Below are 26009 nucleotides of genomic sequence, written 5' to 3'. Positions count from 1 at the left end.
TCCTACCACTTCTCTCCACCTCCACTGCTACCACTCTAGTCAAAGCCACTTTCATCACTTACTTACCTGAATTATTGCAGTAGTCTCCTAGCTGATCTCCCTTGCGTCACCTGAATTTACTCTCCAGCACAGCAGAGTAAACTTAAATCAGATCATGTCACTCCTTTGCTCAAAATCCTTCAGTGATCATTGTCTAGCTCAGAATAAAAACCAAAAGTCTTACGATGGTCTAGAGCTGTGCTGTTCAATACAGTAGCTATTAGGTACCTGTGGCTATTGAGCACTTGAATGTGTCCAATGCAACTGAGGAACTGAATTTTTTAATATTATTAATTGAATTAAATTTAAATTTAAGATAAAAGAACTGATATGTAGTATAAGTGTTGGAAAGGTTTTAAGTATATTTGAAACAATGTAAGTATGTGAATCTACTTTTTTATTGAAAAATAATTGATTAAATGTATTTGTGGGAAATATTGTCAAAGCATCTATTCTTTAGAAGTCTAATTATATGTTGAAAATAGAAGATGTTTAAATAAAAAAAAGTGAATGCTGACTTGGCAAACATAATTATAAGTGAGTAAAACTTAAAATATTTTTCCTTCCGTCGTTTTTTTCCAAATACACTTCCCTTTGCAATTCTTATTTTCACTTCAAATCTTTGTTTCCATGGCAATATTTCTACCTTGAAATTCCACCACTGGAATGTCTACGACTATTTCTGTTGCTCTCTATCTCTTTTAAATTGCTACTAGAAAAATTCAATCCTTCACTGTATGATGTGGATTTTTAAAATAAAATTTTTGTGGGGTACGGAGTTGAATATCAATACCTGTGTACAACGTGTGATAATCCAATCAGGATAATCAGCATGTTCATCATTACAAAACATAATTCCTTATGTCCATTAACCTATTTCTCTCTAACCCTCCCTCCCCCTTTCCCACCTCTAGTAACCACAGTTCTGTTCTTTCCTTCTGAAAGTTCAACATATTATTGTGATTGTTCTTTCTTTCTTCCTTTCTTTCTATTCTTAGCTCCCACTTATGAGTGAGGACATGTGGTATTTCTCTTTCTGTGCCTGGCTTGTTTCACTTAACATAATTTTCTCCAAGCTCATCTATGTAGCTGCGAATGGCAGAATTTCATTCTTTTTTATGGCTGAGTAGTATACACATTCCACTGTGTATATGTACCACATTTTCCTTATCCAGTCTTCTGTCAATGGACATTTAGGTTGATTCCATAGCTTGGCTGGTGTAAATAGAGCTGTGATAAAACATAGGAGTGTGGGTATCCCTTGCACATGATGATTTCCATTCCTTCGGGTATATGCCCAGTTGTAGGATTGCTGAATTGTATACTAATGCTATCTGTACTTGTTTGAAAAATATCCATTACTGATTTCCACAATGGCTATACTAATTTACAGTCCCACCAACAGTATAGAAGGGTTTTCCTTTCTCCACATTCTCACTAGCATTTGTTATTCTCTGTCTTTTTGATAATAGCCAGTCTAACTGAGATCTCTCAGTGTGGTTTGATTTTCATTTCCCTGATAATTATTGATAAGCATTTTTTCATATACTCATTGGCCATTTGTATGTCTTCTTCTGAGAAATGTCTCTTCAGCTCCTTTGTCCATTTTTTCATCAGATTACTTTTTTTTAGTGTTAAGTTGTTTGAGTTCTTACATATTCTGGATATTAATCTCTTGTTGGTTGTTTAGTTTGCAAATATTTTCTTAAGGTTATCTTTTCACTCTGTTGATTGTTTCCTTTTCTGTGCAGAAGCTTTTTAGTTTAATATAATCCCATTTGTTTTGTTTGTTTGTTTGTTTGTTTGTTTGTTTCTTTTGTTGCCTGTGCTTTTGAGGTCTTACTCATAAAGTCTTTGCCCAGTCCTTTATCCTGAAGTGTTTCCCTTATGTTTTCCTCTAGGAGTTTTATAGTTTCAGGTTTTATATTTAAGTCTTTAATCATTTTGAGTTCATTTTGGCATATGTTTAGATGTATGGGTCTAGTTTCATTCTTCTACACTTGTATATCAAGCTTTCCCAACACCATTTGCTGAAGAGGCTGTCCTTTCTTCAGTGTATATTCTTGGTGCCTTTGTCAAAGATCAGTTGGCTGTAAGTAAATGGGTTGATTTCCAGGTTCTCTATTCTGTTCCATTGGTCCATGTGTCTGTTCTCATGCCAGTACCATGCTGTCCTGATTACCATGCTGTTTTGGTAACTATAGCTTTGTAGTATAATTTGAAGTCAGGTAGTGTAATGCCTCCAGCTTTTTTTTTTTTTTTTTTTTTTTTTTGCTATTCATGGTCTTTTGTTGTTCCATATGAATAAGACTATTTTTTCTATTTCTGTGAAGAATGTCATTGGTATTTTGAAGGGAATTGCACTGAATCTGTAGATCGCTTTGGGTAGTATGGGCATTTTCACAACATTAATTCTTTCAGTCCATGAAAATGGAATGTGTTTCCATCTTTTGGTTTCCTCTTTAATTTCTTTCAGTAGTGTTTTGTAGTTCTTATTGTAGACATCTTTCACCTGCTTGGTTAAATTTATTCCTAGGTATTTTATTATTTTGGTAACTATTATAAATGGGCATACTTTCTTGATTTCTTTTTCTGTTTGTTTATTGTTGGTGTAAAATATATTGATTTTTGTGTATTGATTTTGTATACTGTAACTTTGCTGAATGTGTTTATCAGCTCTAGGGGTTTTTTGAAAGAGTTTTAAGGTGTAGATATATATGTACATATATATATAGGGAGTGTAGGTTTAGATGCTGGGGTCTTGGTCTTTCCATAGGCTCCAGGAAGCCTGAGCCATGGCCCCACCAGTGCCCATGTGAATGTGGTAGAATGCAGGCAGGGCCTCCAGACAAAGGAAGTCAATTTTACCAGGTCCAGGGCAGGGCATATTCCACCCAGGGGTTTAGCTCCAAGATGGTGCTGTGTTGCAGCTACCAAGGAAACGAGGGGTTTTCCTCTTCTTGGGCTTTCATTATGAGACTGTGCAGCTGCACTAACTTCCAGCTACTCTCCAACTGGGCCGGGGTCCCAAAAAGACTAGGGTCTCTCTTGTGGCATGGATCGCTGGCATTTGTGGCAGGTGTGGAAACAGCTGGGGTCTTTTCCAGCTTACCTTCTCTCTGCCTGATCCTAAGCTGGTCTCTGTGGTGGGGCAGAGGCTGGATGCCCTGCTTTGCTCTCTATGGTCCTGTTCCCATCTTCTGCACTTCACAAGGATTTTGTCACTCTTGTGGTGCTCTGTGGCATATTTCCTCCGTCATTCTAGTCAAAATATATTTGTCTGTTGTTTTCATCTCTTTTTGTTGAGGGGACTAGTGCCTGCCCTGTCTAGTCAGCCATCTTTGGAAAAAAATCTGAATCTATTTTTTCAACTGTAAATTTTATGAGATCTAAAAGGAGATAAAGAAATTACAACGAAAGTGAGTTTGATATGTGCTGTAAGTATAAAATGTACTCTGGATTTTGAAGGCAGAACAAAAAAATGTAAAATATATTATTGATAACTTTTAAAATATTGATTACAGGTTGAAATCTATTTTTCCTATATCAAGTTAAATAAAATATATTATTAAAATTAATATCACCTTTTAATAGAGCAGAGGAGACATGACTACTAAATGCGCTGTGGTATAATGGATTGGATACTGGAACAGAAAGAGGACATTAATGAAAAAACTGGTGAAATCAGAGCAAAGTCTGGGGTTTACTTGATAATAATACACCAATGTTGGTTTCTTAGTTTTGGCAACTGTATCACAGTAGTGTAAGATCTTAGCAGTAAGAAAATTGAATGTGGAATATACTGCAACTCTGTACTATCTTTGTAATTTTTTTGTACATCAAAAACTATCCCAAAATAAAAAGTTTATGAAAATTTAATTTCATTTTTTTTCTTTTTAATATGGCTAATGGAAAATTGAAAACTACATATGTGGATTGTGTTGTATTTCCACTGGACAGTGGTGGTCTATAAAATTCTGTAGTTTTGCTTATCTGACCTATTTATTGATCTTGCTTATTTTCTGACTCTCCACCTCTTATCCCATTAGGATGTAAACTCTGTAAGTGAAGGAATTTTTGTCTACTTTGTCCATTAAAATATCCTTAGTGCTTAGAACAGTGCCTGGTGCATTGTAGGCACTTAATAAATGTTAGCTAAATACTAACACAGCCATTAGGGTATTTGAGAATCCTATTTATTTTAATACATTTGTATACTTCTTACTCCACTCTTACTCTTTTGGCTTACAATCAACTTCATCTGACAGTGAATAAACTTGTTTATTTTCAGAGTCAAGCCTTCCACAAAACAATACAATTAGCCAAAAGATTATGACTTTAAGATAGAAAGTTTCACATTTTTGTCACATAAATAGAAGTTTGGATCATATAACTTTGTCATTATCATCATATCATTTTTTTGCTAATCTTTGACTATTTTCTGTCAGCATGGCTGCCTTTTTAATTCAATTATTGAGGTTATTGTTACACTAGTTCACTAAGCCCCAAACTTTGATTTAGAAACTGATTCCTATACTTGAATTTACTTCGTGCATGTGCAGAGGTTAAATTTATGATTAACGTTAAATCCAGTTCTCACAGTTGTGCTGTAATCAGTTGTGCACTGCTGTATGATGGTTTGTTCTAGGATAAAATGTTATTATTGTATGCTGATTTTGGTGCATATAGGAATGGTGAAAACCTATAAGAATGGTGGGAGCCTGTATGAATACTGTCAGGAAAGATAACTACTGTAGAACAGACCAAGCCTTTCTCAAAAGGGGAAAAAAATGCCAAGGAGAGAGTATTAGTTCATTTCTGTTGTGTATAACAGAATACCTGAAGCTGGATAATTTATAAAGAAAAGAGGATTATTTGTTTCACAATTCTGAGACAGCTGCATCTGGTGTGGGTGTCAGGCTGCTTCTACTCATGGCAGGCCAGTTCGTGGGTACAAGCAAATCACATGGCGAGAGGAAGAGAGGAGGGGAGAGAAGGAGGGAAGGACGGAAGGAGAGAGAGAGAGAGAGAGAAGGTGCAAGGGTCCTTTAAACAACCAGCTTTCACAGGAACTAATAAAGCGAGAACTCACTCACTACCCCCACCCCCAAGGAGAGCATGAATTTATTCATGAGGATCATGACCCAACAGCTCCCAACACCACCACATTGGGGATCAGATTTCCACATGAACTTTGGGGGGAGAACACATCCAAACTCTGTATCAGAGAGCTAACAAAGTGCTTCATAGATTATGAAGAAAAACAACAATGATAGCTTAGATTATGTTCTGATCAAGAAAAACAATTGTGACAGGTTGAGATCATTACTTGGACATCAGGTATTACTTAATCACTCAGGCAACAGATTATGTTCACAAATGACAAAATAAAAGGATTCTCGGTTCCTGTTTTTCTTTCCTGTCCATCATGAAAAATAGTATTCAAACTGACAATCTTAAAAACAAATATGGTGAAACTCTTATAAGACCAGGCTATAAGGCATTTAAATTTCATTCAAATTCTCTGACACAAAAGAATTTTTAAAAAATTTACAAATATTTTTGGCAATCTCCAAAAAGTCATGATAAAAAGAAGAAATGACAGAAAACCAGAAATGAATGAATGGTTATCTTTTAAAAAGGCAGAAGTTATAGTTCTATATAATTTTTGTAGATTTTTAGCCCAAATCTGGAATGGATTGCAGAATTATTCGGAAGCAAATATCTCTAGATACCAACATGAATTCCTTATGAACAGGCCATATACCCAAAACTATGAAACGACTGAAGAAAGTGTCGGGTCCGCCACGAGCTGACCTGAACAGCCCTAGCCTCGTTCCTTTCGGTGGGCGAGGAAACGGCCCGGGATTCCTCTTTCCCTCCTGTCCCCTTTGGAAGGAGACGGGGGAAGAGAGCCGTGAAGAGAGGTGAGCACACCGTCGGCCCCCACAAAACAGCCCGGTTAAAGGACACTCAGACATGGCGGGGGTTCTGTCCAGCAGTTCCGTTTATTAGCACACAAGCACTTGTTTTTAAAGGTAAATGGGGAAGGCAGGTTTTTTACATCCTTCAATCAGCTTAAGGGTCCTGTCTCGATGCCTATCTATTGCAATCACGCAGTGTTCACCAGTGCGGCCAATTAAGGGCTAAGGCAAGGTTCCTGCAGACACTCCCACCCTACTTCCTCCCGGTGCCATCTTAGCCTGCCACATTGATACGCCCTTGTGGGCCCATAATGGCGCCGCTTGTAATGTCACTTAAGGTGGTGTTAGTTTTTAAAGCCCGACATCTCCCCCTTTTTGTTTTAATAAGGCAGCTGGAGGCGGCTAACCTTCCCAGCTTCACCTCCATTCCCTCTGGTGGCTGTGCCTGTCTTAGGTTGTTTCCCTCTGGAAATCATACCCGTCATTGACTATCCAGCCAAGCGGGGGGCGGGGCGGAGCCTTAGAGATTGGCGTTGATTTCTTGAAGGGCCATATTGACCCAAGGGCTGTCAGGGCTTTCATTGTGGGCCACCTCTACCACCTGGGTGAGCATTATGAGAGTATTGCGCCTTATAAGGGACACAACCTGACGAATGGCGTAAGGCCCCAAGATGCTAGGGGGCCTGCCAGGGAGGACAGCAGGGTGGTGAGCCACGGGGAACTAAAAAGCCAGCTTTGGAACCAATTACAATTGGCTGCTTGCTCTTTTTTTGCGCTTTTCTAGCCCTTCTCTAAGCTTAGCTAGGGAATCTTTGACCACTCCAGAGTGGTCAGCGTAGAAGCAACACTCTTCTTTGAGGGCGGCACATAATCCTCCTTGCTGTAAGAACAACAGGTCTAGTCCACGTCGATTCTGTAAAACAGCTTCAAAAAGTGATGTTAGTGATTTTTTTTATACAAACACCTCCAAGTGGCTTGTATGACCTCCCAGGTTTGGTTGGCTGGCTCCTGGGGACCTTCCTCGGTGGCAGAGGCCCTTGTCCTTGTTGACCCGAGGAGGGCGGCCACTTGGAGCATCCACAAAGGGTTCGTAATGCAGTCTGAAACATACACACAATAAACTCCTCAGGGTCCTCAGTACCCTGGGTGTCTGGCAAGAACTTAAGTTTTTTGGCTGGGACCCATCATTTTTGGAAAAATTTAGGATGTTTAAAGTTAGGATTGCCTGTCCCAAATGCTGATGAGGGCTGGTGACTCCCCCTTTTTGTTTTAATAATTGATTTTTTAGGCATTGGTGATGCCGTTCAACAATGGCTTGTCTTTGAAGGCAGAGACCCATTTATTGTTGCCATAGTGGCTAAGGACTGTTTGATCCGCCCCCGTGTCAACAAGGCATCGAAGCTCTTTGCCTTGAATTTTAAGATTCATTTTTGGTCTTAAACCAGGAACTATAGGTATAGTCCAATGAGCCTGGGGTACTGGCCGCCTGGTAGGGCACAGAGGCGCTGGCTTTGTATCCCCTTGGAGTGACGGGGCTGGGGATTGCCCCTCCTCTAGTTTAGACCAGCACTCACGCTTCCAATGAAGCCCCTTACTGCACCTAGGGCACGGCTTAGAGGGAAGGTTTTGATTTTTCCAGTTGGGACAGTCCCTTTTGAAATGACCTTGTTCCCCACAGCCATAACATTGACCCCTATGGGAGGGTTGGCTGGGGCTCTCCTTAGGGATCCTGACACTAAGAGCCTGGGTCAAAGCACCTGCAAGGGTTTCCGCTTGAGCTTGTAGAGCGGAAGTTAAGGCCCTGGTTTGTTGTTGGTAGCTTCCAACGTCTCTACTGGCAATGACCCACTTTTCCATAGAACGATCTTTGAGCCCGGCACAGGCAAGCTTGTGGTCGGCAGTCATGCCGTCCCACACTAGCATTTTTACAAACTGGTCCCGGAGAGGACCTGGGGGAAACTTTCTCTGTATGCTCTGTTGCACCCGAACTATGAAAGAGGGCAGGTCCTCGGAGGGTCGCTGGGTGACCCCGGCCATTGTGGGCTCACTGGGCCCTTCAGCCAACTTTTTCCATGCGGCTAACGCTGTTGCCCTAACCTGGTCCTGGTAGGGGGCTGGGATAGCAGCCTGTTGGATTCCAGTACTAAATTGATCTGCTGTTCCAGACAGCATGCGGAAGCTGATGGGGATGGGTGGGTTGGCTGCTTGGTTTATCTCTGCCTGCACGTGGCACTCTTCTTCAAAGAAGGCGCAGAACTTGATAAACAAGTTTGGGGGGAGGACAGCCTTACAGAGCATTTTCCAATCTTGGGTCGTGCAGGGTTGGTGCTCTAAGCCCTGGAGGATGGTTTCTGCCCATGGGGAATTGGGCCCATCCTCTGCGACAGCCTTTTTCAGCTCTTTAAGGTCATGAGCTTCCCAAAGGTACCAAGCGGCCGGCCTATTTCCACCGGGAGCTTTGTCAAATTTGGACCTACAGTCCTTTTTCCAATGTAATCCTCTTTTACATCGGGGGCAAGGTGTGGTAGGGTTTTTTTTGCCTTTAGCCTTGGGACATTGGCTTTTAAAATGACCTTGTCTTCCACAACCTAAACATTGTCCCTTGAAGGGTGGGTAAGTACTGTTTCCTGAAGGTATCAGGGCTGTAAACGCCTTGAAGGCTTTGGTTAAGTTTTGTGTGAGCCTGCAAGGCTGAGGATAAAGTCCTGGCCTCAGCAACAGCTTTTTTTAGTTCTTTTACAACGTTGACCAGATAGGCCTGAGGGGCTGCTTCCCCCCACGGGCTACGGACGGCTGGGGGTTCCCAGGGAGCCATAACAGGAAAAACCTGCGGCTCTGCCAGGGATGTTTTTAAAGGTGGGCTAGCCTCCTCCACTTCTTCAGGTGCCACTTTCTCTCCTTCGGCTAAACTTTGGCGGGGTAAGTATGCCAGGAGTAGAGGGTACAGAGTAGGGGCATAGGTATCACTCAGTGGCTCAGGGCCTTGCATTGGCAGCTTTGTTTCCTTTTTTCTCTCCTCATCGAACTGCGCCCAATCCCTTTCTGCCCCTTCCTGATGCTCGGGATGGAAGCTAATCTTTAGGGCAGAGATGGTTGGGTAGAACCCTAAGGGGGGGTCTAGCCCGTGACTAATCTCGTTCTTTCTGGCCAGGGTCTGAACCTGGTCCCAAGTCTCATACGAGAACAAGTTGGATGAAGGTGTCCAAGGGGCTACCTGCACCACATGACGCCAGGCATTGGTGGCCGTGGAGTCAGATATTTCTAGGCCTCTGCTTTTTAACATGTGCTTTAGAGCTTTGCAGGCTGTCTCGTCAGATATGTCTAGGCCTCTGCTTTTTAACATGTGCTTTAGAGCCTTGCAGGCTGTCTCGTCACTCTTTCCACACACAACTCCCATGTTGCCCCATGGGGAAGGGACAAAGGGAGCTGTAAGAACCCAAATGCCCCAAGGGATCACACCGAGGAATGTAAGAACCCAAATGCCCCAAGGGATCACACCCTGATCACATAAGCCCTTCTCGGCCACACCCCATCATGGCGCTGGTTGCCCTTCTCTTCTGTATTCTCGTTCCCGCCTGCGCGAATTACACACCAATCAGCTTTCCCCGAGCCCCATGCGGTATGCTAAGTAGGGATTGTATTCTAGCCAATCAGCTTTCCCTTAAAGCCCTATATAAATGTGTGTGTGCTGCCTAATAAACGAGCTCTCTCTGGTGGATCGTCAACTGGTGTCAACTCGTCCTTTCATTTGGTGCCGAAACCCGGGATGGAGCTTCTCTCGAGTGGCGACACTTTTCGGATCGCAGTGGCAACATCTTCCAAGTCGCCGCTCAGGGCTCCCTTGAGCTGTAACACTTTTCGAATCGCAGCGGCAGCACTTTCCAAGTCACCCCTCGGGAACTCCGTCCCTCCAGGACTGGCCTCCCTTCCACCGCTCACCATTGACGGTCCACCCTCGTCCATTCTTTTCGGCGCTGGCTCCTTCCACTCACCACCGGCTCATCATTAGGTAAGCCCCCTTTCCTAAAGCGCACCAGCCCTTTTTCAGGCTACTACAGGGAGCCTAGCCGTGACCATCTGGTGGCCCCTAATGCCCATACCCCCACCCCACCACAGTCTTCACGACCACCATAAATTCCCAAACTGTAACAGGTTCCAAAGCCCCTGTAAACTTTTACTTTCATTTTTGGAGGTTAAAAGCCCCATTCTGTTCTCTCCTTCACCCTCCTGTCCACCACTCTCTTCTCTCCACTTCCCGGGTCTAGGACCCGACCAGAAAATCCTGTCGCTAGTTTCCTTCAGGCACTGGGCTTTTGCCCTAGAGAAGTGGAGATCTGAGTGATGACCCACACCTCCCTTCTCTCCTCCTGGTTCATACCTGAACCTGCCAGGACTGACGTGACCTACTGGGGATGCCCTCTAGGATCCTGCCATTCCTAACCGGCTGAAGGATCTGTCCTATCACTAAATCTCTGTCCGTTTTCTGTCTAAATTCCCATTAAGAGACCAGAATGGGTGCTCCCTCCTACTCCCTAGGGGACTCTCCACTTCAATGCCTTACACAAGATTGGCCTTATCAGCCTTTAGATAATCAAAATATATGGCCCCCTGAGGGCACACTAGATCCTAACATTCTACGAGACCTCTTTAACTACTGCCAGCGCCTAAAAAAATGGAAGGAGATCCCCTATGTTGAGGCTTTTCGCCTCTTGGCTCAGAACCCTGCCCTCTGCTCCTCCTGTGCTTCCTCTCAAGTCCTTTATTCTTCCACCTCGACCCTGCTGATGAACCCCCACCCTACCGACCTCCTCCTCCCCCAGGGACTCCGGCATCCACTCCTCCTCCCCCATCATCTGCATCACCTTCTGCACCTCCTGCGCCATCCACTCCCCCGTCTTTACCCTCACCTACTCCTGACCCACTAAGCCCCCCTTTCACCCGTTCCCGAGGACCTCCCCCTGCCCCTTTAACAATCGCCCCACTACGTGAAGTAGCTGGGGCTGAAGGAGTAGTTAGGGTCCATGTTCCCTTTTCCCTAGCTGACCTTACAGAATTAGAAAAAAGACTAGGCTCTTTCCTCCTGGACACTGGAGCCACCTTTTCGGTCTTAAGGGAATATAAAGGCCCCATCACCTCCAGCAGCTCTCCTATAGTCAGGGTAGGAGGTAAACAAATCTTTCCCCAAAAAACTCCTCTTTAACCTGCTGCCTTCAAGGCACTCAATCCATTTTCTCCCATTCCTTTCTAGTCATGCCACAATGCCCCGTCCCCTTGTTGGGTCGGGACATTCTATCACGGCTTCAAGTCTCCATTACTTTGCCCCTGTCCTCTTCCTCTTCCCCTGTTTCCTTCCTCCTAGCACTAGTTCAAGCCCAAGATCCTACTAATTCCACCCCTCCAAAGAAGTCCTTCTAACTAAACCCTTTTTCCTCTATGTTCATGAAAATACGGGACAAGCTCTGGGTGTTCTAGGACAGAATTATGGCCCCTCCTTTGCCCCCGTAGCATACCTATCAAACAGTTGGACCCCACTGTACAAGGCTGGGCACCCTGTCTAAGAGCCCTAGCAGCGGGGCAGTTACTGCATAAGGAGGCATCCAAATTAAATTTGGGGCACCTCTCACCATTCTCTCACCACATCACCTCAAAGACCTCCTTACCTATAAGGCTCTCAAGGAAGGAAACACTCATTACGCAGGTTATGCCATAGTCTCCCTTGATTCGGTTATAGAAGCCCAACGTTTACCCAAGGGTACTACCAACCAGCAGGCTGAACTTATCACTGCCACGTGAGCCTGTGTTCTAGCTGAAGGAAAAACTCTTAACTTATACACTGACTCCAAATATGTCTTTTATATACTTCTCTCTCATGCCGCCATATGGAAAGAATGCGGTCTGCTTAACAACAAGGGTCAGCTTTAATCTCCACATTAATTGAGGCATCCCATTTACCTTATAAAAAGGAGTCATTCATTGCAGATCCCACCAGAGGGACGATTCCCCAATCACTCACGGGAATTGTAAGGCTGACCTTGCCGCACGCACTGCGGCACGGCACCCACAGACACAAAACCAACTTCCCATTCTTCCATACGGCTCCCAAGGTTCACAGACACCCTCTCAGCCTCAATCGCCTTATGATGATAAGTCCTCTCTCTTTCGCTTGCTCCATGACCTGTTTCACTCTAGCCCCCAAGCTTTATCCCAGTTTTTACAAGCCTTCTTCTCAATCACCCCATCTGACAAAGCTCTCTTGCAAAAACTTTCCTCCTCCTGCACAATCTGCTAGCGTACCAATCCTAACACCCCTCTCAAACCTGGGCCATACCCCTCCCACCAGGCCAGAGGTCTCACACCCGCGGCCGGCTGGCAAGTCGATTTTACGCACATGCCTTCTGTCTGGTGCCTCAAATACCTCTTGGTGTCTGTTGATACCTTTTCAGGATGGGTAGAGGCATTCCCAACATCTAATAAAAAGGCCTCCACCATAGCCCAGACTCTCCTTTCCCAAGTCATCCCATGATTTGGGATGCCCACTTCCATTCAATCTGACAATGGCCCAGATAATACAAAAACTCTCCCAGTCACTCTCTCTCCCCTGGCACCTACATTGCCCTTACCGACCTCAGGCATCTGGAAAGGTAGAGAGAACAATACTAACTAAATTGTCTCTGGAATTACACTTTGATTGGGTCTGTCTTCTACCTCTCGCTCTACTCAAGACCAGAGCTCTCCCAAAAAAGCCCTCCAATCTTTCCCCTTTTGAAGTCATGTATGGTAGGCCCCTCCTACCCCCAGGGATCACAGCAACTGAAGGACTCATACCACCCACCATGGCCTTACCCTTGCTCTCCCACCTTCACACCGAATTATGGAAGTACCTGGACTGGCTACTTCCAGGTCCATCACTTTCCAAAAATAACCTTTCACTCCGATTCTACACTTCCCTGGAACCCAAAAGCCCCCTAAGCCCTAAGTGGGAAGGCCCATGTCCTGTCATCCTTTGCACTCCAACTGCTGCTAAACTTGCCCTGCCAGGTAATCATGTTACTCCATGGATTCATATTTCCAGGCTGAAGTCTTACACTCAGTATCCGCCCTCGGCCACCGAGAACTCCAATAACAAGCTGCAAAAGAACTTAACACACCATTCTTTTAAGTGTATCCCTCATCCTACCAACCCTTTCAAACTCGGCCCATCCCATACCTCAGCCTTACCCCCAATTCCGGAGACATGAACCTTCTCCTTGGCCTTCTCCTGTTCATTTCACTTCACCCAGGGAGCCTTCAGACCCCTTCCTATATATGGAAGTTTGAGGTAACAGAAACCTACACTCATAAACAAACCCGGATCAGTGGCTCTCTAGCTGGGACCGCAGATTGCCCCATCTCCAGTTGCCAGATGGGCTACCAGGATCATTGCCTTCTTCTATTGCAACCAATTCTAGAAATTTCCCGAAAATACGTTCCTGTCCATGTTCCAATAACCCATGTCCTCACGGACATCTCACATCAGGAAGAACAACTTTCCTCTGCCCTAGAACAATCCTCTTCCTTTTCTGCTAGCCCCCCAGGGTCACCCATTTACACTTGGCAACAAATCATTTCTGAAACACTCATCTTTCTCAACCACACCTCACCGGCTCTCTCTCCTGAGAATTGTTTTCTTTGCGCCTCTCTTATGCGACCGCTCCTGGCGGCCGTCCCCTTAAACCCTTCCCTTCCTCTCAATGTTACCTCCTCCCCACCATCAGAACCCCTTAACCTTCTGGACGTCCATCTCTGGGAGCCCGACAATGAACACAATAACACTTTGTGGCTCCGTCACTGTTTCATCGGAAACTCTTCCTCCCTAACTTTTCCTCCGTCTTTTTGTAATCGTAACACAACCATTCATACCCACACCGTCGCCCACCAGGCTCTTTCTTCTGGTGCAATGGAACCCTCTCTACCTCCATCCTGCCTAATCTTACTGCCCCATGCCTTCTTGTTACCATCGTCCCTCAACTCACTCTGTACACCAGTTCAGAACTGTTCCATCTTCTTCATCCCCACTCAAGGCAAAAAAGGGCCGCCTTCCTCCCGATGATGGTTGGTATTTCCCTAACAACAGCAGCGGTCGGAGCCGGCCTGTTGGGAGGAGCCTTAGGACACAGTTTATGGGCAGTCAAAGACATAAATGCTAAACTTGAAAGGGCTCTGACCTCCACTGCTGAATCTCTTTCCTCTCTACAGAGACAAATTACCTCCTTAGAAACAAACATCATCAAACTCACCGATTTAGCTTCCAACCTACGAACCACATCCAGTTCTAATCCCTTTTCTTCTTTTATCTTAAACCCTATCCTAACTTGGATTTGGCCCATTTTGGGACCTCTAATCATTATCCTCATAACCTGCCTTTTTTTGCCCTGCATCATTAGGTTTCTTCAAACCCAAGTGGGAAAAATCTCTAATCAGGCCTTTAACCAGCTTTTGCTTAGTAACTACCAGCTTCTAGGTACTGATGAACCCCCCACTTCATCTCGTGAGCACCTCAGCCGATGCTGAAGAGACACCACCTTACAGAGGAAACGCATTCCTACACGCCCTCGCCACCGACGCCTGGCTGCTCCCTCCAGTCTCCAACTACGAACAATGGAACTAGTGCATATTCGACTTTTGGGTTCAAGGAATGTTTATTGACTTTTCCCCTTTTGAAATTACTTGTTTCTCCACCCTCCTTTGGTGTTTCATAATGGGTATTTATGTACCTTCCTCCCTTTGGCCCCCCCACAACACCCCAGTTCAGCAGGAAGTAGCTCGATGACTTCAACGTCCCCTTTCCTAAAACAAGAAAAAGGGAGGAATGTAAGAACCCAAATGCCCCAAGGGATCACACCGAGGAATGTAAGAACCCAAATGCCCCAAGGGATCACACCAAGGAATGTAAGAACCCAAATGCCCCAAGGGATCAGACCCTGATCACATAAGCCCTTCTCGGCCACCCCCCATCAGGGCGCTGGTTGCCCTTCTCATCTGTATTCTCCTTCCCACCGGCGCGAATCACACACCAATCAGCTTTCCCTGAGCCCCATGCGGTATGCTAAGTAGGGATTGTATTCTAGCCAATCAGCTTTCCCTTAAAGCCCTATATATATATATGTGTGTGTGCTGCCTAATAAATAAGTGCTCCTTTCAGGGCATAGAAGTGCAGGGACTTCCTACTGTTATGGTACTCACCCTGACACACAGGCGGATTACTTCATGGCCACTACCGCTGGTTGATCACCCTTTGTCGACCTTCATTCAGGACCGAGCAGCCGGGGGCCTCACTCGCTCACCTTTCACCCATGAGTTTTAAGAAACACCTCACACAGGGCACCACTCTGTTGGGTCCGCCCCCGGCCGACCCGAACAGCCCTAGCCTCGTTCCTTTCGGTGGGTGAGCAAACGGCCTGGGATTCCTCTTTCCCTCCAGTCCCCAGACAGGGGAAGAGAGCGGTGAAGAGAGGTGAGCACACCGCCAGCCCCCCCCAAAACAGCCCGGTTAAAGGACACTCAGACATGGCGGGGGTTCTGTCCAGCAGTTCCGTTTATTAGCACACAAGCACTTGTTTTTAAAGGTAAATGGGGAAGGCAGGTTTTTTTACATCCTCCAATCAGCTTAAGGGTCCTGTCTCAATGCCTATCTATTGCAATCACACAGTGTTCACAAGTGTGGCCAATTAAGGGCTAAGGCAAGGTTCCTGCAGACACTCCCACCCTACTTCCTCCTGGTGCCGTCTTAGCCTGCCACATTGATACGCCTGCCACATTGACACGCCCTTGTGGGCCCATAATGGCACCGCTTGTAATGTCACTTAAGGTGGTGTTAGTTTTTAAAGCCCGACAAGAAAGTATAGGGGAAACACTTCAAGACATCTGTCTGCGCAAAGATTTTATAAATAAGACCTCAAAAGCACAGGCAACAAAAGCAAAAGTAAACAAATAGAATTATATCTAAGCAAAAAGCTCCTGTACAGCAAAGAAAACAATGAACAGAGTGAAGAGACAACCTGCAGAATGGGAGAAAATACTTGCAAACTATGCAGCAAACAAAGGATTAATATCTAGAATATACAAGGAACACAACTCAACAACAGCAAAAATTAAATAATTTGATTAAGAAATGTGCAAATGAGCTGAATAGGCATTTCCTAAAAGAAAACATACAAATGGTCAACAAGTATATGAAAAAATGCTAAATATCACTAATCATTGGAGAAATGCAAATCAAAATCACAGTGAGATATAACCTCTCCCCAGTTGGAATGACTATTATAAAAAAAGACTGAAAATAACAAATGCTGGCAAGGATGCAGAGAAAAGAGAATTCCTATACACTGCTCATGGGAATGTAAATTAGTACAGCTATTATGGAAAACAGTATGGAGGTTTCACAAATAGAACTGCCATATGATCCAGCAATCCTACTACTGAGATTATATCCAAAGGAAAGAAAATCTGTATGTTGAGGGGATATCCGCACTTCCATTTTTATTACAGCACTATTCATAATGGCTAAGATATGGAATCAACCTAAATGTCCATTGATGGAGGACTAGATAAGGAAAATGTGGTATATATACACAATGGAATACTACTCAGCCACAAAAAGAATGAAATTCTGTCCTTCATCATAACCTGGATGAGCTTGGAGAACATTATGTTAAGTGAATTAAGCCAGGCACAGAAAAATAAATATCATATGTTCTCACTCATATGTGGAAGCTAAAAAAAGTTGATCTTGTAGAAGTAGAGAGTAGAATAGTTACTAGAGACCGGAAAGGGGGTGGAATAGGAAGAGCATGGCCAGCAGACACAAAACCACAGCTAGATATGAAAAATAAGTTCTAGTGTTCTATAGCACTGTAAAGTGACTATAGTCAACATTAATTTATTGTGTATTTTTTAATTGCTAGAAGAGAGATTCTGAATGTTCTCAACACAAGTAATGATGAAATTTTTGAAATAATGGATAAGCTAATTATCCTCATTTGATCATTACGCATTGTATACATGTACCCAAATATTACATTGTACCCCATATGTATGTACAATTATTACATGCCAATGAAAAAATAATAAAAAGAACAGGTCATATAACATATACTAAATTCTTTTTGATTGTTTCTAAATTTAGAAAAGCAAAGGCTATAAATATAGAATATCTTAATTTGGGCAAAGAAAGTGATAAAGACTCTCCTACGGTTTTTGTGGGCAAAAGAGGAGCATTTAAGTTCCATAAGTTAATATTAGGTGATTCTGCAACTCTGAATCATTTTTCTCAAAGAGTACTTCATAATTATTCAAGGAGAACTTCAGGTTGATCCCTACTGAAAGGTCTCAGAGCTCTGTCTGTCCTTAGTCTTATACTAAACTACATATTTTACCTGTGTGACAAACATATGGGAATAATTATTATTAATTTTTCACTACTAATTAAAGCAAAAAAGACAAAATGCTAGAAGTGAATTTAAAAGGACAAAATTAACAATGTGACATTTATAGGGATCAATGTAAAACTGCACATTTAGCCTTATAAAAATAAAATTCTCAAATATAGAATTAGAGTTCAGCCAAGATGAAGAAACATGGCCCATATTTATTCTCTGAAAACAACAACAATCTGTATGAAATAAATGAAGCGATGATATTCAAGCATTAGACACCAGGCAATATAAAAAGACTAGAAACAACAAAAGCATTCCATAAAGTAATCCTTATGAAGGGAAACAAGCAAGTCATAAGTTGTCCTCATGTTTTCAAGCTGCAGTGTAGAAACATGGAAACCAGGCATTGCTTGGAATTCTCTCTAAGTTAAGGAGATGGAGTCTGGGGTGGCCAAGGTGGCTAAAGTTCACAGGAAATAGTACCAGAGAAAAGAGAGCAGGACACAGAGAGAATTCTGGAAATCTGCAGAGGATCCTCTCGAGTCTCTGAGTACCAATAAGTGCATGTGTATGAAGAAACCACCCCAAGGGGAGGGGAAAATAGCCAGGGGAAAGGATCAATGGGAATAATCTCTGGAGCTCATAAAGGGCAAGGGATAGTTTATGCTTACAGAGCAACAGGTAGAGGACTTATGATACTGTCTCAGTTCTGGGGTAAAATTAGCCCTAGACTAAAGCCTACACTGGCTCAGACTAATAAAGATTAAAAGCAAACCTTAAAAGAATCAGACTGTTACCACATGACTGCACCCCAAGACAAAACTTAAGAATATTTCTAGAAATATAAGAAAATGTAGTAAGATCAAATTAATAATGTCTGGAATCTACTTGAAAAAATTACAAGGCATTCAAAGCAGGAAAATGTAACTCTAAGTGGAGGGGAGGGGGATCAATCAATGGAAACAAACCTAGAAATGGTACAGATTATAGAACTAGTAGACAAGGACACTAAAAAATTAATTATAACTGTATTCCATACATTACAGAAATTAGAAAAAAATTGTAAACATTTTAGGGAGAGAAGTGGAATACATGAGAACACCCAAAACAAATGTCTAGAGATAAAAAAGACAAAAGGGTACTAATATACATGTAATTGGAGTTTTCAAAGGAAAGGAAAGGGAATTGAAGAATATATTTAAGAAGAAATGGCCAAAATTTTCCAAATATGATGAAAACTATAAAGCAACAGATTGAAGAAGTTTAATGGATCCCAAACACAATAAACTTTACAAAAACTACACCTAGGCACATAACCAAATTGCTTAAAACTAGTAATAAATAGGAAATCTTAAAAGCAACCAGAGAAAAAAGACACATTACATAGAAAGGAACAATTATAAGGATGACAACAGACTTCCTGCAAGAAACCATGTAACCTGGAAGACAGTGGAACAGCATCTTTAAAATACCGAAAGGAAAAGAAAACAAATCTATAAACCTAGAATTGTATATCCAAACAAAATGCTCATTATACAGGGAAAATAAACATGTTTTCTGACATACAAAGTTGGAAAAATTCATCATGAGTAGAAGTGCAGTACAAGAAACATTAAAAGTCCTTCAGGCAGAAAAAATCTGAATCTTCATAAAAGAATAAAGAACACTAGAAATCGTAAATATGTGTATACACAAAAATTTTTTTTATTTAAAAAATCTTTTAAAAAGACATCTAAGGCAAAATAATAACAATGTATTATCAGGTTTGTAACATACACTGAAGTAAAATATATGACAGCAATAGCACTAGATGTGTCTTTAGGGTAGAGGTATGTATTAGTCAGCTTGGGCTGCTATAACAAAAAAACACAGAGTGGGTGCTTAAACAACAGAAATTTATTTTCTCACAGCTCTGGAGGCTAGAAACCTAAGATCTGGTTCCTAGCAGGGTTGTAGTGAGGCCTCTCTCCTCACCCTGCAGACAGCAACTTCTACCTGTCCTCACAGAGGTCTTCCTTTCTGTGGGAGAGCAGAAAGAGGGTAAAATCTCTGGAGCCTCTTCCTTTTCTTAGAAGTTCATTAGTCCTATTGGATTAGGGCCCCACCCTTATGACCTCATTTAATGTTAATTACTTCTGTACAGGCCTTTTTTCCAAATATAGTCACATTGGGGTTTAGGGCTTCAATATACGAATTTTGGGGGGACACAGTTCAGTCTATATAACAAGGTGTGTCTAGGGAGGGTAACAGAATCAGTCTAGTGTCTGAGAGCTGACTGTCCTAAATAATGTTTATTAACTAATGTGCTGTGCTGACATTGTGCAGGGTACAAGAAGGTACCAGAAAGCTATTAAACCAGAAAAGAATAAGGCAAAAGAAAACAATGTGAAATACCCTTCTAGTCCTCATTGTAATGCCATCCTCAAAACCTCTCCCCTTTTTGTTCCTAAATTAATACTAATTTTAATTTATGTTCCTTATGTTTTTTGATTCCATATACATTTCTCCTTATCTTCTGTCATAACTTTGTTAAGGCCATTAATTAAAATCTTTTTATAAGGACTATAGCAATGCTTTCCCAATTTGTATCTTCACATTTGATCTTACCCTTCTCCCGATGGTCCTTTAAAAGTGTAAATCATATTGTTAAAGTCTTTGGTAGCTTTCTGTTATTTTAAAAATAAAGCCCAACATCCTTAATTCAGTCTATGAGGCTCTGCATGATCTGGTTTCTACCTCCCTCTTGAGCCACATCTTATGCCATGCTTCCCATCACTGTTCACTATGTTCTAGCATATAAGCTCTAGACACACTAGATTCTGGTTCCTCCAACAGGTGTCCTTCCTATCTGCTGTTCCCCCTACCTGGAATAATCCTTCTCATTTAGCACCCACCAGTTCCTCAGTTATTCTTCAAGTCTTTATTTCAATGCCTGCTCTTCAGGGAAGATATACTAGATTAGGTACCCTCATTACACAGTCTTTGCACACTTGACTCTAGGTCTTGGAAAAAAAATCTCTGGCCTAGAGTTCAGATGCTTAGGTCCTAGCCCTAACTCTTGGCCAAGCGACTACTTTTCTGGGCTTTCTGTGCATCATCAACTGTATGGAGGGATTGAACTAGGTCAGAAAGGCATTTTTTAGAGTAAACTCCCTCAGACTCTCAGTGCTGGCACACCAAAATCTACAGCTGGAAATGCAATAGCAAACAGTTACCAATGGACAACATCATTCAGAGTTTTACAGCCTTTTTCTAGCATCTGGGAGTTGGAACAGAGAAGTGCATAATTTTGTGTTAGGTGCACACGTGGTAGGGTGGGGAGAACAGAAGGACAGAGTGTAAAGTATTGACGGAATTGGTTACTGTGGTTGAAGTAATAAGCTATAGGTTTTAGGTTAAATTCTGCATGTTTCTTAAAAATGTACATCAATTCAATAGTAGCTTTTTGGAGGAAATATACATGATATTTAAAAGTTATATTTAGGCATTACATACAATAAACTATACATATTTAAATTGCACAATTTGATAAGTTTTGACATATGTACACAGCCACAAAACTAAAACCACAGTCAAGATAGTTAACATATCTATTCCCCCTCAAAAAGTTTTCTTGTGACCTTTTGTTATCCCTTCCTCCCTCACATTCCTTCTCCATGTGCCTCCAAGGAGCCATTAATCTGCTGTTTGTATAAATTAGCTTGCATTTCCTACAATTTGATATAAATGGAATCATACAATATGTATCCTTTTTTGTCTGGCTCTTTCACTCGGCATAATGTTTTGAGATTCATCCATGGTGTTTCAGGTACCAAATGTCCATTCCATTTTATTGCTGAGTTGTAGTCCACTTTATGGTTATATCATAATCTGTTCATCCACTTACCTTTTGATGCACACTTGTGTTTTTCATTTGGGTGCTATTACAAATAAAGCTGCTAAGAACATTGATACACAGTCTTTGTATGGACTATATTTCCTTTTCTCTTGAGTAAACACCTAGGAGTAGAATGGCTGTATCATATGATAGGTATATACGTAACTTTTAAAAAAAATTTATTGAATTTTAATTGATTATACATTATTTTGGGGTTCAACATTGACATGTTAATCAAATCAATATTACTTGCATATATATTGTTACAAAAATTGTTCTTATTCTTTATGTTCCTTGTCCAACCTCTTCACATCCCCCTCTCCCTCCACCCTCCCACCTCTGATAACCTTAGATTTCTTCACTCCTTCTGAAAGAGTAATGGTTGCTCTGTTGATTTGTTGCCTAGATGATCTGTCCAATGCTGAGAGATGTGTTCATGTCCCCCAATATTATCATAGAGCAGACGCTTCTTCTGTCTCTCTGGAATGGGCTTTGTCAGAGAGATATCCTCTTCTTTTCTTTGGTCTCTTCTGGTGACTCTCCTTGTGTCAATGCACTCCAGTGATTGGCGGACCATCTGAATGGTGGTTGTGGTATCTAGCTTCTTTTGTGGCAGCCGTGGTTATTGTGGTAGCTGTGGTGAGCCACCCACATGGAAGTGATGTTATTGGCATGCTCCTCACCTAGTTGCTAGTGGCTCCCAATCCATGCCTCAGGACCCTGGGAGAGCCCCATGGCTCTGGCAGTGTGCCTGGTTGGGGGAGGAGGGTCTAGTCCCTGGTTCTATGCCTCAGGACCCCAGGCAGGCCCTGTGGTTCTGGTGGTGTGCTTGGTTGTGGGAGGAGGGTCTGGTCTCCAGATCCATACCTCAGGACCCCGGGCAGGCCCCAATGGGTAACCTGCTTTTTCTTTCAGTTCTGTGTTGGATTATTTGCTGTTCCCACCACTTAAACTCTATGCTAGAACTAATTTGTTGTCCTTTGCTTACTAAAGTCGGAGAACTTCCTGTGGGGACCAGTACTTGAGTTCGGTAGTTGAGCTAAATTGCTGCTTTGCTGCTGATTCACTGGGCAAGGCTTTTTGTGTGGCTCAGGTTTTGATGGTTGACTTTATAGGTACTTCTGGGCTTGGAGAAATCCAATGCACCCCGGGTTGTGGAGAAACACTAGTTTGGGCCTGAGTCTTTTCATCAGACTGCACCTCATGCAATTCTATATTCCTGACCAGTCTCTTCTGAGTAGTCCTATGTTGCTTGAGAGGCAGATCAGCTGTCCTTGCTGTTCCCAAGTGTTCTCCCAGTGGGCCCATCTCCCCCATCACCCATGCTCCAAACACTTCCCATGGGATGGGCTGTATTTCAGTCCCTTACAATGACTCACCAGCCTCTAAGTGGCTCCTTTTTTTCATTTGTTGTTGCTCCTCAGTCCTATGTGGGTCCATGGGAACCTTATTAGTGGTATTGCTGATCTGGGGGCCACCAAGGCCCTCTTCTCCCTTGCTGCCTCCAAGCAACTTCATCTGAAGGGCACAGCTTCAGCTTTTGCCAGTTCCTGCTCCACACACTCAGCATCTTCAGCCTGGAAACAGCCAGGATTCAAAACAGTCGGATGGGTTCTTTCTTTATCTCATTGTGGCTTCTCCCACCTTCATGCCCTCTGTTGGTCTCTCTTCCTCTTCCCCTGAACTCTAGCAGCCCCAACTTGGCTGTTGTTGCTTTTTAATAGTTGTAAATTAGTTGATTTGTGGGAGAGAGTGACGGTGGGGACAGTCTATTCCACCATCTTGACTGGAAGTTTTCCATTGGTATATGTGTAACTTTTGAACAAACTGACAAATTTTTTCCAGAGTGGATGTAATCATTCTACATTCCATCTACCAGCATTGTATAGGAGTTACAGTTCCTCCATATCTTCTCCAATACTTGGTGTGGCCAATCTTTTTAATTTTAGCCATTCTAATATGTGTATAGTAGTTCATACTGGTTTTAATTTATTCTTGTTTATTTGGTTTTAGTTTTAATCTTAACAATTAATAATTTTGAGTATGTTTCAAGTGTTTATTCGCCATCTGCAGTTTTTTTGGTGAAGTGCCTGTTCAAACCTTTTGCACATTTAAAAAAATGGGTTGTTTGTTTTCTTATTGTACAGTTTTTTATATTCCTTATATATACTGGATACAAGTCATTTGTCAGACATATGATTTGAAAATATTTTCTCCATTCTGTGACTTGTCTTTTATTCTCTTAATAGCGTCTTTCAAAGAGCAGACAATTTTTATTTTGATAAAGTCCAAATTGTTCTTTAATGGATCTTAGAAATATTTGCTTAATTTAAGTTTACAAAGATTTTTTTTTCTTATTTTTCTTCTATAAGTTTTATAGTTTCAAGTTTTACAATTAGGTTAATGATCTACTTTGGGTTAATTTTTATATAGGATATAAGGATCCAAATTTATTTTTGCATGTGGGTATATAATTGCTCTAATGCCATTTGTTAAAAATTCTGTCTTTTACCCACTGCATTGCTTTTGCACCTTTGTTAAAAATAAGTTTTTTACATGCTATGGTTTGAATATATCTGCCAAAGTTCATGTGTTGGAAACTCAATCCCCAATGTAACAGTGTCAAAAGATGGGAACTTTAAGAGGTGATTAGGGGAATGAATTAATGCTGTTGTTATTGCAGGAGTGGGTTAGTTATCATGGGAATGGGTTCCTGATAAAAGGATGAGTTTAGCCCTGTCCTTTCCCTCTCTCTTTTGCACATGCTCCTGTGACCTGTCATCTTTTGCCAGGGGATGATGCAGCAAAAAGGCCCTTGCAAAATGTGGGCCCCTTAACCTTGGATTTCCCAGCCTCCAGAGCTGTGAGAAATGAATTTCTTTTCATTATAAATTACCCAGTCTGTGGTATTTTGTTATAGTAGCACAACATGGACTAAGATACCATGTATATATAAATTTATTTCTATACTTTCTATTTTGTTCTATAGACTTATTTGTATATTTTTATACTGATATCATCCTGTTTTGACTACTGTAGCTTTGTAAAAATCAGATCATGTTAGCTCTCCAACTTTGTTCTATTCAAAAGAACTGGAGTGGCTATATTGACATCAAAGTAGACTTCAGAGCAAAGAAAGTTACCATAGATAGAGAAGAATGTTATATATATATAGTGGTATCGCTGTATATATATATATAACTTATTGTCTTAGATGATAAATTTCTGCTCAACAAGATACCACAAACTGGGAAGCTTATAAGCAACAAAAATTTATTTCTCACAGTTCTGGAGGCTGGAAAGACCAAAATCAAGACAAATTTGGTGTCAGGTGAGGGCCTGTTTCCTGGTTCATAGATGGTGCCTTCTCCTTGACCCCTCACATGGTGAAATGGGCAAGACAGCTCTCAGGGCACTCTTTTATAGTGGCACTAATCCCATCTATGAGAGTTGAGCCCTCATGACAACCAGCTCCCAAAGGCCTCACCTCCTAACAGCATCACATTAGTAATTATGTTTTACCATATGAATTTCAGGGGAACACAATACTCAAACCTACAAACCATATATATGGGTCCACAGGACATCTCTGCCATTTTTCCTGTTGCATTACCATAATTGAGACTCCATTAAACCACAAATTGTACATATATATTTGCCAAAGTGTGAATGTTAGACCAACAGAAGTTTGAACTCCATGAACCTCCTGGGAGAGGCAACAGCTAAATAGTGTAGGTAAGGAAATCCTCGAGCAGAGAGGAAGAGACCAAAGCCACCCCAGTATCTCAGGAAGTATCCCATCTTATGTCCCCAGGAGTAGGCAGGAGTTTGAGGTATTTGGGTCAATGCAGACACACCATACATTAGTGTGAACAGTAAGCTTTGTGGTAGGACACTGAGTAGTGCCACCTATCCTTTTCTCAGGACCATCTCTAAGGAACTTATTTTAAATTCCTTGAGAACAAGGTAAGGGGTGCTGAAGGAAAAACCTCATCACACATTATTGTAATTTCTCAGATCATGACAGGCCCCTGCTTTCAACCATTCATAGCCTTCCTAGTAACCTAGATGGGAAGCCATGCTTCTTACCAAAGTCTCTAGGCCCTGAATGGTTGACCCTTTCTAATTCTCCAAGCCCATCTCATCCCACTCTTTCTTCTCTCTCCCCAACCTCCAGCTCACTGGCCTCTTCTCAGTTCCTAGAACACAGTGAAATTTTTCCTGACTAAGGGTCCTTTCTGTTATTATTTCTTCTGCCTAAAACACTCATCCACAGGTCTTCAGTGGTTGGCCCTTTTCCAACTTTTAGGTACCTGTTCAAACATCACATCTTCAATGAGGCCTTGCCTAAGGCCTTACCTAAGATAACCCCCAATTCTCTTCTGTTGTTCTCTATCACATCACCATGCTTATTCCCTTCTTAGCACTTATCATTATTTGTAGTTATCCTATTCATTTATTTATGTGTTTATTATCTGTCTTCTCCTACCACATATACTCTTTGAGAATTAGATCCTTGCTCACTTGTTCGTTGTTATGCTAAAAACACTGAATGGTATCTCGTATATTGTAGGTAGTTAATAAAAATTGTTGAATGAATGAATTTTTTTGTCTGTCTTGCATACCAGGCTATGAGTTCTATTATGACTGGATCAAGGTTTGTTTTGTTCATTACTATATCTCCACACACAGAGAATGTACTTAATAAATATATGCTGAATAAAAATGAAAGAAAAATAATAAGGCAAGAGTTAT

General features: G+C 42.1%; 1 pseudogene; it reads right to left on the bottom strand.

Annotated features, from left to right (window-relative positions):
• Positions 1-13315: 13315 nt before the first annotated feature.
• LOC134379094 (large ribosomal subunit protein eL33-like) overlaps positions 13316-26009 on the bottom strand; it is a 34712-nt pseudogene continuing 22018 nt past the window's right edge.

The sequence above is a fragment of the Cynocephalus volans genome, chromosome 5 (genome assembly GCF_027409185.1).
Source record: "Cynocephalus volans isolate mCynVol1 chromosome 5, mCynVol1.pri, whole genome shotgun sequence".
In the NCBI taxonomy this organism is placed as follows: Eukaryota; Metazoa; Chordata; class Mammalia; order Dermoptera; family Cynocephalidae; genus Cynocephalus; species Cynocephalus volans.
The sequence above is the reverse complement of the archived record's forward strand: the minus strand, read 5'-3'. Positions and strand labels throughout refer to the sequence as shown.